Source organism: Nothobranchius furzeri, chromosome 3 (assembly GCF_043380555.1).
Source record: "Nothobranchius furzeri strain GRZ-AD chromosome 3, NfurGRZ-RIMD1, whole genome shotgun sequence".
Lineage (NCBI taxonomy): Eukaryota > Metazoa > Chordata > Actinopteri > Cyprinodontiformes > Nothobranchiidae > Nothobranchius > Nothobranchius furzeri.
In genome coordinates this window covers 19039155-19055591 of record NC_091743.1, presented here as the reverse complement: position 1 = coordinate 19055591, position 16437 = coordinate 19039155, and positions in this window count along the sequence as shown.

Here is a 16437-nt window from a genome sequence, read left to right as displayed (position 1 = left end):
CTCGGTCTGACTGAGCGCCTCCAGGAGAGAGGCCCAAGCAAGACGTGCCCCGAGGAGCATCTTGTCACATGTCAACACTGGGTCTGTCTGAGCGCCTCCAGGAGAGACGCCCAAGCAAGACGCGCCCCGAGGAGCGTCTTGCCACATGTCAACAATGGGTCTGACTGAGGGCCTCCAGGAGAGAAGCCCAAGCAAGACGCACCCCGAGGAGCGTCTTGACACATGTCAACACTGGGTCTGACAGAGGACCTCCAGGAGAGAGTCCCCAGCAAGACGCGCCCCGAGGAGCGTCTTGCCACATGTCAGAACTGGGTCTGACTGAGCGCCTCGAGGAGAGAGTCCCCAGCAAGACGCGCCCCGAGGAGCGTCTTGACACATGTCAACACTGGGTCTGACAGAGGGCCTCCAGGAGAGAGGCCCAAGCAAGACGCTCCCCGAGGAGTGTCTTGCCACATGTCACCACTGGGTCTGACTGAGCGCCTCCAGGAGAGAGGCCCAAGCAAGACGCGCCCCGAGGAGCGTAAGGCCACATGTCACTACTCATTCTGACTGAGCGCCTCCAGGAGAGAGGCCCAAGCAAGACGCGCCCCGAGGAACGTCTTGCCACGTGTCAACACTGGGTCTGATTGAGGGCCTTCTGGAGAGAGGCCCAAGCAAGATGTGCCCCGAGGAGCGTCTTGCCACATGTGAACAATGGGTCTGACTGAGGGCCTCCAGGAGAGAAGCCCAAGCAAGACGCGCCCCGAGGAGCGTCTTGCCACATGTATACACTGGGTCTGACTGAGCGCCTCCAGGAGAGAGGCCCAAGCAAGACGCAACCCGAGGAGCATCTTGCCACATGTCAGCACTGGGTCTGACTGAGCGCCTCCAGGAGAGAGGCCCAAGCAAGACGTGCCCCGAGGAGCGTCTTGTCACATGTCAACACTGGGTCTGTCTGAGCGCCTCCAGGAGAGAAGCCCAAGCAAGACGCGCCCCGAGGAGCGTCTTGCCACATGTCAACAATGGGTCTGACTGAGGGCCTCCAGGAGAGAAGCCCAAGCAAGACGCGCCCCGAGGAGCGTCTTGACACATGTCAACACTGGGTCTGACAGAGGACCTCCAGGAGAGAGTCCCCAGCAAGACGCGCCCCGAGGAGCGTCTTGCCACATGTCAGAACTGGGTCTGACTGAGCGCCTCCAGGAGAGAGTCCCCAGCAAGACGCGCCCCGAGGAGCGTCTTGACACATGTCAACACTGGGTCTGACAGAGGGCCTCTAGGAGAGAGGCCCAAGCAAGACGCGCCCCGAGGAGTGTCTTGCCACATGTCACCAGTGGGTCTGACTGAGCGCCTCCAGGAGAGAGGCCCAAGCAAGACGCGCCCCGAGGAGCGTAAGGCCACATGTCACTACTCATTCTGACTGAGCGCCTCCAGGAGAGAGGCCCAGGCAAGACGCGCCCCGAGGAACGTCTTGCCACGTGTCAACACTGGGTCTGATTGAGGGCCTTCTGGAGAGAGGCCCAAGCAAGATGCGCCCCGAGGAGCGTCTTGCCACATGTCAACAATGGGTCTGACTGAGGGCCTCCAGGAGAGAAGCCCAAGCAAGACGCGCCCCGAGGAGCGTCTTGCCACATGTATACACTGGGTCTGACTGAGCGCCTCCAGGAGAGAGGCCCAAGCAAGACGCAACCCGAGGAGCATCTTGCCACATGTCAGCACTGGGTCTGACTGAGCGCCCCCAGGAGAGAGTCCCCAGCAAGACGCACCCCGAGGAGCGTCTTGCCTTATGTCAGCACTCGGTCTGACTGAGCGCCTCCAGTAGATAGGTCCAAGCAAGAAGCGCCCCAAGGAGCGTCTTGCCACATGTCAACAATGGGTCTGACTGAGGGCCTCCAGGAGAGAAGCCCAAGCAAGACGCGCCCCGAGGAGAGTCTTGACACATGTCAACACTGGGTCGGACAGAGGGCCTCCAGGAGAGAGGCCCAAGCAAGACGCGCCCCGAGGAGTGTCTTGCCACATGTCACCACTGGGTCTGACTGAGCGCCTCCAGGAGAGAGGCCCAAGCAAGACGCGCCCCAAGGAGCGTCAGGCCACATGTCACTACTCAGTCTGACTGAGCGCCTCCAGGAGAGAGGCCCAAGCAAGACGCGCCCCGAGGAGCGTCTTGCCACATGTCAACACTGGGTCTGATTGAGGGCCTTCTGGAGAGATGCCCAAGCAAGACGCGCCCCGAGGAGCGTCTTGCCACATGTCAACAATGGGTCTGACTGAGGGCCTCCAGGAGAGAAGCCCAAGCAAGACGCGCCCCGAGGAGCGTCTTGCTACATGTCAACAATGGGTCTTACTGAGGGCCTCCAGGAGAGAAGCCCAAGCAAGACGCGCCCCGAGGAGCTTCTTGACACGTGTCAGCACTCGGTCTGACTGAGCGCCTCCAGGAGAGAGGCCCAAGCAAGACGCGCCCCGAGGAGCGTCTTGCCACGTGTCACCACTGGGTCTGACTGAGCGCCTCCAGGAGAGAGTCCCCAGCAAGACGCGCCCCGAGGAGCGTCTTGCCTTATGTCAGCACTCGGTCTGACTGAGCGCCTCCAGGAGAGAGGCCCAAGCAAGACGTGCCCCGAGGAGCGTCTTGTCACACGTCAACACTGGGTCTGTCTGAGCGCCTCCAGGAGAGAAGCCCAAGCAAAACGCGCCCCGAGGAGCGTCTTGCCACATGTCAACAATGGGTCTGACTGAGGGCCTCCAGGAGAGAAGCCCAAGCAAGACGCGCCCCGAGGAGCGTCTTGACACATGTCAACAATGGGTCTGACAGAGGACCTCCAGGAGAGAGTCCCCAGCAAGACGCGCCCCGAGGAGCGTCTTGACACATGTCAACACTGGGTCTGACAGAAGGCCTCCAGGAGAGAGGCCCAAGCAAGACGCTCCCAGAGGAGTGTCTTGCCACATGTCACCACTGGGTCTGACTGAGCGCCTCCAGGAGAGAGGCCCAAGCAAGACGCGCCCCGAGGAGAGTAAGGCCACATGTCACTACTCATTCTGACTGAGTGCCTCCAGGAGAGAGGCCCAAGCAAGACGCGCCCCGAGGAACGTCTTGCCACGTGTCAACACTGGGTCTGATTGAGGGCCTTCTGGAGAGAGGCCCAAGCAAGATGCGCCCCGAGGAGCGTCTTGCCACATGTCAACAATGGGTCTGACTGAGGGCCTCCAGGAGAGAAGCCCAAGCAAGACGCGCCCCGAGGAGCGTCTTGCCACATGTATACACTGGGTCTGACTGAGCGCCTCCAGGAGAGAGGCCCAAGCAAGACGCAACCCGAGGAGCATCTTGCCACATGTCAGCACTGGGTCTGACTGAGCGCCTCCAGGAGAGAGTCCCCAGCAAGACGCACCCCGAGGAGCGTCTTGCCTTATGACAGCACTCGGTCTGACTGAGCGCCTCCAGTAGAGAGGCCCAAGCAAGAAGCGCCCCAAGGAGCGTCTTGCCACATGTCAACAACGGGTCTGACTGAGGGCCTCCATGAGAGAAGCCCAAGCAAGAAGCGCCCCGAGGAGCGTCTTGCCACATGTCAACAATGGGTCTTACTGAGGGCCTCCAGGAGAGAAGCCCAAGCAAGACGCGCCCCGAGGAGCTTCTTGACACGTGTCAGCACTCGGTCTGACTGAGCGCCTCCAGGAGGGAGGCCCAAGCAAGACGCGCCCCGAGGAGCGTCTTGCCACGTGTCACCACTGGGTCTGACTGAGCGCCACCAGGAGAGAGGCCCAAGCAAGACGAGCCCCGAGGAGCGTCTTGCCACATGTCAACACTGGGTCTGACTGAGTGCCTCCATGAGAGAAGCCCAAGCAAGAAGCGCCCCGAGGAGCGTCTTGCCACATGTCAACACTGGGTCTCACTGAGTGCCTCCATGAGAGAAGCCCAAGCAAGAAGCGCCCCGAGGAGCATCTTGCCACATGTCACTACTCGGTCTGACTGAGCGCCTCCAGGAGAGAGGCCCAAGCAAGACGCGCCCCGAGGAGCGTCTTGCCACATGTCAGCACTCGGTCTGACTGAGCGCCTCCAGGAGAGTGGCCCAAGCAAGACGCGCCCCGAGGAGCGTCTTGCCACATGTCAACAATGGGTCTGACTGAGGGCCTCCAGGAGAGAAGCCCAATCAAGATGCGCCCCGAGGAGCGTCTTGCCACATGTCAACACTGGGTCTGACTGAGCGCCTCCAGGAGAGAGGCCCAAGCAAGACGCGCCCGGAGGAGCGTCTTGCCACATGTCAACACTGGGTCTGACAGAGGGCCTCCAGGAAAGAGGCCAAAGCAAGACGCGCCCCGAGGAGCGTCTTGCCACATGTCACCTCTGGTTCTGACTGAGCGCCTCCAGGAGAGAGGCCCAAGCAAGACGCGCCCCGAGGAGCGTTTTGCCACATGTCAACACTGGGTCTGACTGAGCGCCTCCAGGAGAGAAGCCAAATCAAGACGCGCCCCGAGGAGCGTCTTGCCACATGTCAACACTGGGTCTGACTGAGCGCCTCCAGGAGAGAGGCCCAAGCAAGACGCGACCCGAGGAGCTTCTTGCCACATGTCAACACTGGGTCTGACTGAGCGCCTCCAGGAGAGAGGCCCAAGCAAGACGCGCCCCGAGGAGCGTCTTGCCACATGTCAACAATGGGTCTGACTGAGGGCCTCCAGGAGAGAAGCCCAATCAAGACGCGCCCCGAGGAGCGTCTTGCCACATGTCAACACTGGGTCTGACTGAGCGCCTCCAGGAGAGAGGCCCAAGCAAGATGCGCCCGGAGGAGCGTCTTGCCACATGTCAACACTGGGTCTGACAGAGGGCCTCCAGGAAAGAGGCCCAAGCAAGACGCGCCCCGAGGAGCGTCTTGCCACATGTCACCTCTGGTTCTGACTGAGCGCCTCCAGGAGAGCGCCCCGAGGAGCGTTTTGCCACATGTCAACACTGGGTCTGACTTAGCCCATGCAGGAGAAAAGCCCAATCAAGAAGCGCCCCAAGGAGCGTCTTGCCACATGTCAACACTGGGTCTGACTGTGCGCCTCCAGGAGAGAGGCCCAAGCAAGACGCGCCCCGAGGAGCGTCTTGCCACATGTCAACAATGGATCTGACTGAGGGCCTCCAGGTGAGAAGCCCAATCAAGACGCGCCCCGAGGAGCGTCTTGCCACATGTCAACACTGGGTCTGACTGAGCGCCTCCAGGAGAGAGGCCCAAGCAAGACGCGCCCCGAGGAGCGTCTAGCCACATGTCACCTCAGGTTCTGACTGAGCGTCTCCAGAAGAGAGGCCCAAGCAAGATGCGCCTTAAGGAGCGTCTTGCCACATGTCAACAATGGGTCTGACTGAGGGCCTCCAGGAGAGAAGCCCAAGCAAGACGCGCCCCGAGGAGCGTCTTGACACATGTCAACACTGGGTCTGACAGAGGGCCTCCAGGAGAGACGCCCAAGCAAGACGCGTCCCGAGGAGTGTCTTGCCACATGTCACCACTGTGTCTGACTGAGCGCCTCCAGGAGAGAGGCCCAAGCAAGACGCGCCCCGAGGAGCGTCAGGCCACATGTCACTACTCAGTCTGACTGAGCGCCTCCAGAAGAGAGGCCCAAGCAAGACGCGCCCCGAGGAGCGTCTTGCCACATGTCAACAATGGGTCTGACTGAGGGCCTCCAGGAGAGAAGCCCAATCAAGATGCGCCCCGAGGAGCGTCTTGCCACATGTCAACACTGGGTCTGACTGAGCGCCTCCAGGAAAGAGGCCCAAGCAAGACGCGCCCCGAGGAGCGTCTTGCCACATGTCAACACTGGGTCTGACAGAGGGCCTCCAGGAAAGAGGCCCAAGCAAGACGCGCCCCGAGGAGCGTCTTGCCACATGTCACCTCTGGTTCTGACTGAGCGCCTCCAGGAGAGAGGCCCAAGCAAGACGCGCCCCGAGGAGCGTTTTGCGACATGTCAACACTGGGTCTGACTGAGCGCCTCCAGGAGAGAAGCCAAATCAAGACGCGCCCCGAGGAGCGTCTTGGCACATGTCAACACTGGGTCTGACTGAGCGCCTCCAGGAGAGAGGCCCAAGCAAGACGCGCCCCGAGGAGCGTCTTGCCACATGTCAACAATGGGTCTGACTGAGGGCCTCCAGGAGAGAAGCCCAATCAAGACACGCCCCGAGGAGCTTCTTGCCACATGTCAACACTGGGTCTGACTGAGCGCCTCCAGGAGAGAGGCCCAAGCAAGACGCGCCCCGAGGAGCGTCTTGCCACATGTCAACAATGGGTCTGACTGAGGGCCTCCAGGAGAGAAGCCCAATCAAGACGCGCCCCGAGGAGCGTCTTGCCACATGTCAACACTGGGTCTGACTGAGCGCCTCCAGGGGAGAGGCCCAAGCAAGACGCGCCCGGAGGAGCGTCTTGCCACATGTCAACACTGGGTCTGACAGAGAGCCTCCAGGAAAGAGGCCCAAGCAAGACGCGCCCCGAGGAGCGTCTTGCCACATGTCACCTCTGGTTCTGACTGAGCGCCTCCAGGAGAGAGGCCCAAGCAAAACGCGCCCCGAGGAGCGTCTTGCCACATGTCAACACTGGGTCTGACTGTGCGCCTCCAGGAGAGAGGCCCAATCAAGACGCGCCCCGAGGAGCGTCTTGCCACATGTCAACAATGGGTCTGACTGAGGGCCTCCAGGTGAGAAGCCCAATCAAGACGCGCCCCGAGGAGCGTCTTGCCACATGTCAACACTGGGTCTGACTGAGTGCCTCCAGGAGAGAGGCCCAAGCAAGACGCGCCCCGAGGAGCGTCTTGCCACATGTCACCTCAGGTTCTGACTGAGCGCCTCCAGGTGAGAAGCCCAATCAAGACGCGCCCCGAGGAGCGTCTTGCCACATGTCAACACTGGGTCTGACTGAGCGCCTCCAGGAGAGAGGCCCAAGCAAGACGCGCCCCGAGGAGCGTCTTGCCACATGTCACCTCAGGTTCTGACTGAGCGCCTCCAGGAGAGAGGCCCAAGCAAGATGCGCCCCACGGAGCGTCTTGACACATGTCAACAATGGGTCTGACTGAGGGCCTCCAGGAGAGAAGCCCAAGCAAGACGCGCCCTGAGGAGCGTCTTGACACATGTCAACACTGGGTCTGACAGAGGGCCTCCAGGAGAGACGCCCAAGCAAGACGCGCCCCGAGGAACGTCTTGCCACGTGTCAACACTGGGTCTGATTGAGGGCCTTCTGGAGAGAGGCCCAAGCAAGATGCGCCCCGAGGAGCGTCTTGCCACATGTCAACAATGGGTCTGACTGAGGGCCTCCAGGAGAGAAGCCCAAGCAAGACGCGCCCCGAGGAGCGTCTTGCCACATGTATACACTGGGTCTGACTGAGCGCCTCCACGAGAGAGGCCCAAGCAAGACGCAACCCGAGGAGCATCTTGCCACATGTCAGCACTCGGTCTGACTGAGCGCCTCCAGGAGAGAGTCCCCAGCAAGACGCACCCCGAGGAGCGTCTTGCCTTATGTCAGCACTCGGTCTGACTGAGCGCTTCCAGTAGAGAGGCCCAAGCAAGAAGCGCCCCAAGGAGCGTCTTGCCACATGTCAACACTGGGTCTGACAGAGGGCCTCCAGGAAAGAGGCCCAAGCAAGACGCACCCCGAGGAGCGTCTTGCCACATGTCAACAATGGGTCTGACTGAGGGCCTCCAGGAGAGAAGCCAAATCAAGATGCGCCCCGAGGAGCGTCTTGCCACATGTCAACACTGGGTCTGACTGAGCGCCTCCAGGAAAGAGGCCCAAGCAAGACGCGCCCCGAGGAGCGTCTTGCCACATGTCAACACTGGGTCTGACAGAGGGCCTCCAGGAAAGAGGCCCAAGCAAGACGCGCCCCGAGGAGCGTCTTGCCACATGTCACCTCTGGTTCTGACTGAGCGCCTCCAGGAGAGAGGCCCAAGCAAGACGCGCCCCGAGGAGCGTTTTGCCACATGTCAACACTGGGTCTGACTGAGCGCCTCCAGGAGAGAGGCCCAAGCAAGACGCGCCCCGAGGAGCGTCTTGCCACATGTCAACAATGGGTCTGACTGAGGGCCTCCAGGAGAGAAGCCCAATCAAGACACGCCCCGAGGAGCTTCTTGCCACATGTCAACACTGGGTCTGACTGAGCGCCTCCAGGAGAGAGGCCCAAGCAAGACGCGCCCTGAGGAGCGTCTTGCCACATGTCAACAATGGGTCTGACTGAGGGCCTCCAGGAGAGAAGCCCAATCAAGACGCGCCCCGAGGAGCGTCTTGCCACATGTCAACACTGGGTCTGACTGAGCGCCTCCAGGGGAGAGTCCCAAGCAAGACGCGCCCGGAGGAGAGTCTTGCCACATGTCAACACTGGGTCTGACAGAGGGCCTCCAGGAAAGAGGCCCAAGCAAGACGCGCCCCGAGGAGCGTCTTGCCACATGTCACCTCTGGTTCTGACTGAGCGCCTCCAGGAGAGAGGCCCAAGCAAGACGCACCCCGAGGAGCGTCTTGCCACATGTCAACAATGGGTCTGACTGAGGGCCTCCAGGTGAGAAGCCCAATCAAGACGCGCCCCGAGGAGCGTCTTGCCACATGTCAACACTGGGTCTGACTGAGCGCCTCCAGGAGAGAGGCCCAATCAAGACGCGCCCCGAGGAGCGTCTTGCCACATGTCAACACTGGGTCTGACTGAGCGCCTCCAGGAGAGAGGCCCAAGCAAGACGCGCCCCGAGGAGCGTCTTGCCACATGTCACCTCAGGTTCTGACTGAGCGCCTCCAGGAGAGAGGCCCAAGCAAGATGCGCCCCAAGGAGCGTCTTGACACATGTCAACAATGGGTCTGACTGAGGGCCTCCAGGAGAGAAGCCCAAGCAAGACGCGCCCCGAGGAGCGTCTTGACACATGTCAACACTGGGTCTGACAGAGGGACTCCAGGAGAGACGCCCAAGCAAGACGCGCCCCGAGGAGTGTCTTGACACATGTCACCACTGTGTCTGACTGAGCGCCTCCAGGAGAGAGGCCCAAGCAAGACGCGCCCCGAGGAGCGTCAGGCCACATGTCACTACTCAGTCTGACTGAGTGCCTCCAGGAGAGAGGCCCAAGCAAGACGCGCCCCGAGGAGCGTCTTGCCACATGTCAACACTGGGTCTGATTGAGGGCCTTCTGGAGAGATGCCCAAGCAAGACGCGCCCCGAGGACCTTCTTGCCACATGTCAACAATGGGTCTGACTGAGCGCCTCCAGGAGAGAGGCCCAAGCAAGACGCGCCCTGAGGAGCGTCTTGCCACATGTCAACAATGGGTCTGACTGAGGGCCTCCAGGAGAGAAGCCCAATCAAGACGCGCCCCGAGGAGCGTCTTGCCACATGTCAACATTGGGTCTGACTGAGCGCCTCAAGGGGAGAGGCCCAAGCAAGACGCGCCCGGAGGAGCGTCTTGACACATGTCAACACTGGGTCTGACAGAGGGCCTCCAGGAGAGACGCCCAAGCAAGACGCGCCCCGAGGAGTGTCTTGACACATGTCACCACTGTGTCTGACTGAGCGCCTCCAGGAGAGAGGCCCAAGCAAGACGCGCCCCGAGGAGCGTCAGGCCACATGTCACTACTCAGTCTGACTGAGTGCCTCCAGGAGAGAGGGCCAAGCAAGACGCTCGGGGGGCGTCTTGCCACATGTCAACACTGGGTCTGATTGAGGGCCTTCTGGAGAGATGCCCAAGCAAGACGCGCCCCGAGGACCGTCTTGCCACATGTCAACAATGGGTCTGACTGAGGGCCTCCAGGAGAGAAGCCCAAGCAAGACGCGCCCCGAGGAGCGTCTTGCCACATGTCAACAATGGGTCTTACTGAGGGCCTCCAGGAGAGAAGCCCAAGCAAGACGCGCCCCGAGGAGCTTCTTGCCACATGTCAGCACTCGGTCTGACTGAGCGCCTCCAGGAGAGAGGCCCAAGCAAGACGCGCCCCGAGGAGCGTCTTGCCACATGTTAACAATGGGTCTTACTGAGGGCCTCCAGGAGAGAAGCCCAATCAAGACACGCCCCGAGGAGCTTCTTGCCACATGTTAACACTGGGTCTGACTGAGCGCCTCCAGGAGAGAGGCCCAAGCAAGACGCGCCCCGAGGAGCGTTTTGCCACATGTCAACACTGGGTCTGACTGAGCGCCTCCAGGAGAGAAGCCCAATCAAGAAGCGCCCCGAGGAGCGTCTTGCCACATGTCAACACTGGGTCTGACTGTGCGCCTCCAGGAGAGAGGCCCAAGCAAGACGCACCCCGAGGAGCGTCTTGCCACATGTCAACAATGGGTCTGACTGAGGGCCTCCAGGTGAGAAGCCCAATCAAGACGCGCCCCGAGGAGCGTCTTGCCACATGTCAACACTGGGTCTGACTGAGCGCCTCCAGGAGAGAGGCCCAAGCAAGACGCGCCCCGAGGATCGTCTTGCCACATGTCACCTCAGGTTCTGACTGAGCGCCTCCAGGAGAGAGGCCCAGGCAAGATGCGCCCCAAGGAGCGTCTTGCCACATGTCAACAATGGGTCTGACTGAGGGCCTCCAGGAGAGAAGCCCAAGCAAGACGCGCCCCGAGGAGCGTCTTGACACATGTCAACACAGGGTCTGACAGAGGGCCTCCAGGGGAGACGCCCAAGCAAGACACGCCCCGAGGAGTGTCTTGCCACATGTCACCACTGTGTCTGACTGAGCGCCTCCAGGAGAGAGGCCCAAGCAAGACGCGCCCCGAGGAGCGTCAGGCCACATGTCACTACTCAGTCTGACTGAGCGCCTCCAGGAGAGAGGCCCAAGCAAGACGCGCCCCGAGGAGCGTCTTGCCACATGTCACCTCTGGTTCTGACTGAGCGCCTCCAGGAGAGAGGCCCAAGCAAGACGCGCCCCGAGGAGCGTTTTGCCACATGTCAACACTGGGTCTGACTGAGCGCCTCCAGGAGAGAAGCCAAATCAAGACGCGCCCGGAGGAGCGTCTTGCCACATGTCAACACTGGGTCTGACTGAGCGCCTCCAGGAGAGAGGCCCAAGCAAGACGCGCCCCGAGGAGCGTCATGCCACATGTCAACAATGGGTCTGACTGAGGGCCTCCAGGAGAGAAGCCCAATCAAGACACGCCCCGAGGAGCTTCTTGCCACATGTCAACACTGGGTCTGACTGAGCGCCTCCAGGAGAGAGGCCCAAGCAAGACGCGCCCCGAGGAGCGTCTTGCCACATGTCAACAATGGGTCTGACTGAGGGCCTCCAGGAGAGAAGCCCAATCAAGACGCGCCCCGAGGAGCGTCTTGCCACATGTCAACACTGGGTCTGACTGAGCGCCTCCAGGAGAGAGGCCCAAGCAAGACGCGCCCGGAGGAGCGTCTTGCCACATGTCAGCACTCGGTCTGACTGAGCGCCTCCAGGAGAGAGGCCCAAGCAAGACGAGCCCCGAGGAGCGTCTTGCCACATGTCAACACTGGGTCTGACTGAGTGCCTCCATGAGAGAAGCCCAAGCAAGAAGCGCCCCGAGGAGCATCTTGCCACATGTCACTACTCGGTCTGACTGAGCGCCTCCAGGAGAGAGGCCCAAGTAAGACGCACCCCGAGGAGCGTCTTGCCACATGTCAACAATGGGTCTGACTGAGGGCCTCCAGGAGAGAAGCCCAAGCAAGACGCGCCCTGAGGAGCGTCTTGCCACATGTCAGCACTCGGTCTGACTGAGCGCCTCCAGGAGAGTTGCCCAAGCACGACGCGCCCCGAGGAGCGTCTTGCCACATGTCAACAATGGGTCTGACTGAGGGCCTCCAGGAGAGAAGCCCAATCAAGACGCGCCCCGAGGAGCGTCTTGCCACATGTCAACACTGGGTCTGACTGAGCGCCTCCAGGAGAGAGGCCCAAGCAAGACGCGCCCGGAGGAGCGTCTTGCCACATGTCAACACTGGGTCTGACAGAGGGCCTCCAGGAAAGAGGCCCAAGCAAGACGCGCCCCGAGGAGCGTCTTGCCACATGTCACCTCTGGTTCTGACTGAGCGCCTCCAGGAGAGAGGCCCAAGCAAGACGCGCCCCGAGGAGCGTTTTGCCACATGTCAACACTGGGTCTGACTGAGCGCCTCCAGGAGAGAAGCCAAATCAAGACGCGCCCCGAGGAGCGTCTTGCCACATGTCAACACTGGGTCTGACTGAGCGCCTCCAGGAGAGAGGCCCAAGCAAGACGCGCCCCGAGGAGCGTCTTGCCACATGTTAACAATGGGTCTTACTGAGCGCCTCCAGGAGAGAAGCCCAATCAAGACACGCCCCGAGGAGCTTCTTGCCACATGTCAACACTGGGTCTGACTGAGCGCCTCCAGGAGAGAGTTCCAAGCAAGACGCGCCCCGAGGAGCGTCTTGCCACATGTCAACAATGGGTCTGACTGAGGGCCTCCAGGAGAGAAGCCCAATCAAGACGCGCCCCGAGGAGCGTCTTGCCACATGTCAACACTGGGTCTGACTGAGCGCCTCCAGGAGAGAGGCCCAAGCAAGACGCGCCCGGAGGAGCGTCTTGCCACATGTCAACACTGGGTCTGACAGAGGGCCTCCAGGAAAGAGGCCCAAGCAAGACGCGCCCCGAGGAGCGTCTTGCCACATGTCACCTCTGGTTCTGACTGAGCGCCTCCAGGAGAGAGGCCCAAGCAAGACGCGCCCCGAGGAGCGTTTTGCCACATGTCAACACTGGGTCTGACTGCGCGCCTCCAGGAGAGAAGCCCAATCAAGAAGCGCCCCGAGGAGCGTCTTGCCACATGTCAACACTGGGTCTGACTGTGCGCCTCCAGGAGAGAGGCCCAAGCAAGACGCATCCCGAGGAGCGTCTTGCCACATGTCAACAATGGGTCTGACTGAGGGCCTCCAGGTGAGAAGCCCAATCAAGACGCGCCCCGAGGAGCGTCTTGCCACATGTCAACACTGGGTCTGACTGAGCGCCTCCAGGAGAGAGGCCCAAGCAGGACGCGCCCCGAGGATCGTCTTGCCACATGTCAACACTGGGTCTGACTGAGCGCCTCCAGGAGAGAGGCCCAAGCAGGACGCGCCCCGAGGATCGTCTTGCCACATGTCACCTCAGGTTCTGACTGAGCGCCTCCAGGAGAGAGGCCCAGGCAAGATGCGCCCCAAGGAGCGTCTTGCCACATGTCAACAATGGGTCTGACTGAGGGCCTCCAGGAGAGAAGCCCAAGCAAGACGCGCCCCGAGGAGCGTCTTGACACATGTCAACACTGGGTCTGACAGAGGGCCTCCAGGAGAGACGCCCAAGCAAGACACGCCCCGAGGAGTGTCTTGCCACATGTCACCACTGTGTCTGACTGAGCGCCTCCAGGAGAGAGGCCCAAGCAAGACGCGCCCCGAGGAGCGTCAGGCCACATGTCACTACTCAGTCTGACTGAGCGCCTCCAGGAGAGAGGCCCAAGCAAGACGCGCCCCGAGGAGCGTCTTGCCACATGTCACCTCTGGTTCTGACTGAGCGCCTCCAGGAGAGAGGCCCAAGCAAGACGCGCCCCGAGGAGCGTTTTGCCACATGTCAACACTGGGTCTGACTGAGTGCCTCCATGAGAGAAGCCCAAGCAAGAAGCGCCCCGAGGAGCATCTTGCCACATGTCACTACTCGGTCTGACTGAGCGCCTCCAGGAGAGAGGCCCAAGTAAGACGCACCCCGAGGAGCGTCTTGCCACATGTCAACAATGGGTCTGACTGAGGGCCTCCAGGAGAGAAGCCCAATCAAGACACGCCCCGAGGAGCTTCTTGCCACATGTCAACACTGGGTCTGACTGAGCGCCTCCAGGAGAGAGGCCCAAGCAAGACGCGCCCCGAGGAGCGTCTTGCCACATGTCAACAATGGGTCTGACTGAGGGCCTCCAGGAGAGAAGCCCAATCAAGACGCGCCCCGAGGAGCGTCTTGCCACATGTCAACACTGGGTCTGACTGAGCGCCTCCAGGAGAGAGGCCCAAGCAAGACGCGCCCGGAGGAGCGTCTTGCCACATGTCAGCACTCGGTCTGACTGAGCGCCTCCAGGAGAGAGGCCCAAGCAAGACGAGCCCCGAGGAGCGTCTTGCCACATGTCAACACTGGGTCTGACTGAGTGCCTCCATGAGAGAAGCCCAAGCAAGAAGCGCCCCGAGGAGCATCTTGCCACATGTCACTACTCGGTCTGACTGAGCGCCTCCAGGAGAGAGGCCCAAGTAAGACGCACCCCGAGGAGCGTCTTGCCACATGTCAACAATGGGTCTGACTGAGGGCCTCCAGGAGAGAAGCCCAAGCAAGACGCGCCCCGAGGAGCGTCTTGCCACATGTCAACAATGGGTCTGACTGAGGGCCTCCAGGAGAGAAGCCCAATCAAGACGCGCCCCGAGGAGCGTCTTGCCACATGTCAACACTGGGTCTGACTGAGCGCCTCCAGGAGAGAGGCCCAAGCAAGACGCGCCCGGAGGAGCGTCTTGCCACATGTCAACACTGGGTCTGACAGAGGGCCTCCAGGAAAGAGGCCCAAGCAAGACGCGCCCCGAGGAGCGTCTTGCCACATGTCAACACTGGGTCTGACTGAGCGCCTCCAGGAGAGAGGCCCAAGCAAGACGCGCCCGGAGGAGCGTCTTGCCACATGTCAACACTGGGTCTGACAGAGGGCCTCCAGGAAAGAGGCCCAAGCAAGACGCACCCCGAGGAGCGTCTTGCCACATGTCACCTCTGGTTCTGACTGAGCGCCTCCAGGAAAGAGGCCCAAGCAAGACGCACCCCGAGGAGCGTCTTGCCACATGTCAACAATGGGTCTGACTGAGGGCCTCCAGGAGAGAAGCCCAAGCAAGACGCGCCCCGAGGAGCGTCTTGCCACATGTCAACAATGGGTCTGACTGAGGGCCTCCAGGAGAGAAGCCCAATCAAGACGCGCCCTGAGGAGCGTCTTGCCACATGTCAACACTGGGTCTGACAGAGGGCCTCCAGGAAAGAGGCCCAAGCAAGACGCACCCCGAGGAGCGTCTTGCCACATGTCAACAATGGGTCTGACTGAGGGCCTCCAGGAGAGAAGCCCAAGCAAGACGCGCCCCGAGGAGCGTCTTGCCACATGTCAACAATGGGTCTGACTGAGGGCCTCCAGGAGAGAAGCCCAATCAAGACGCGCCCTGAGGAGCGTCTTGCCACATGTCAGCACTCGGTCTGACTGAGCGCCTCCAGGAGAGTTGCCCAAGCACGACGCGCCCCGAGGAGCGTCTTGCCACATGTCAACAATGGGTCTGACTGAGGGCCTCCAGGAGAGAAGCCCAATCAAGACGCGCCCCGAGGAGCGTCTTGCCACATGTCAACACTGGGTCTGACTGAGCGCCTCCAGGAGAGAGGCCCAAGCAAGACGCGCCCGGAGGAGCGTCTTGCCACATGTCAACACTGGGTCTGACAGAGGGCCTCCAGGAAAGAGGCCCAAGCAAGACGCGCCCCGAGGAGCGTCTTGCCACATGTCACCTCTGGTTCTGACTGAGCGCCTCCAGGAGAGAGGCCCAAGCAAGACGCGCCCCGAGGAGCGTTTTGCCACATGTCAACACTGGGTCTGACTGCGCGCCTCCAGGAGAGAAGCCCAATCAAGAAGCGCCCCGAGGAGCGTCTTGCCACATGTCAACACTGGGTCTGACTGTGCGCCTCCAGGAGAGAGGCCCAAGCAAGACGCACCCCGAGGAGCGTCTTGCCACATGTCAACAATGGGTCTGACTGAGGGCCTCCAGGTGAGAAGCCCAATCAAGACGCGCCCCGAGGAGCGTCTTGCCACATGTCAACACTGGGTCTGACTGAGCGCCTCCAGGAGAGAGGCCCAAGCAGGACGCGCCCCGAGGATCGTCTTGCCACATGTCAACACTGGGTCTGACTGAGCGCCTCCAGGAGAGAGGCCCAAGCAGGACGCGCCCCGAGGATCGTCTTGCCACATGTCACCTCAGGTTCTGACTGAGCGCCTCCAGGAGAGAGGCCCAGGCAAGATGCGCCCCAAGGAGCGTCTTGCCACATGTCAACAATGGGTCTGACTGAGGGCCTCCAGGAGAGAAGCCCAAGCAAGACGCGCCCCGAGGAGCGTCTTGACACATGTCAACACTGGGTCTGACAGAGGGCCTCCAGGAGAGACGCCCAAGCAAGACACGCCCCGAGGAGTGTCTTGCCACATGTCACCACTGTGTCTGACTGAGCGCCTCCAGGAGAGAGGCCCAAGCAAGATGCGCCCCGAGGAGCGTCAGGCCACATGTCACTACTCAGTCTGACTGAGCGCCTCCAGGAGAGAGGCCCAAGCAAGACGCGCCCCGAGGTGCGTCTTGCCACATGTCACCTCTGGTTCTGACTGAGCGCCTCCAGGAGAGAGGCCCAAGCAAGACGCGCCCCGAGGAGCGTTTTGCCACATGTCAACACTGGGTCTGACTGAGTGCCTCCATGAGAGAAGCCCAAGCAAGAAGCGCCCCGAGGAGCATCTTGCCACATGTCACTACTCGGTCTGACTGAGCGCCTCCAGGAGAGAGGCCCAAGTAAGACGCACCCCGAGG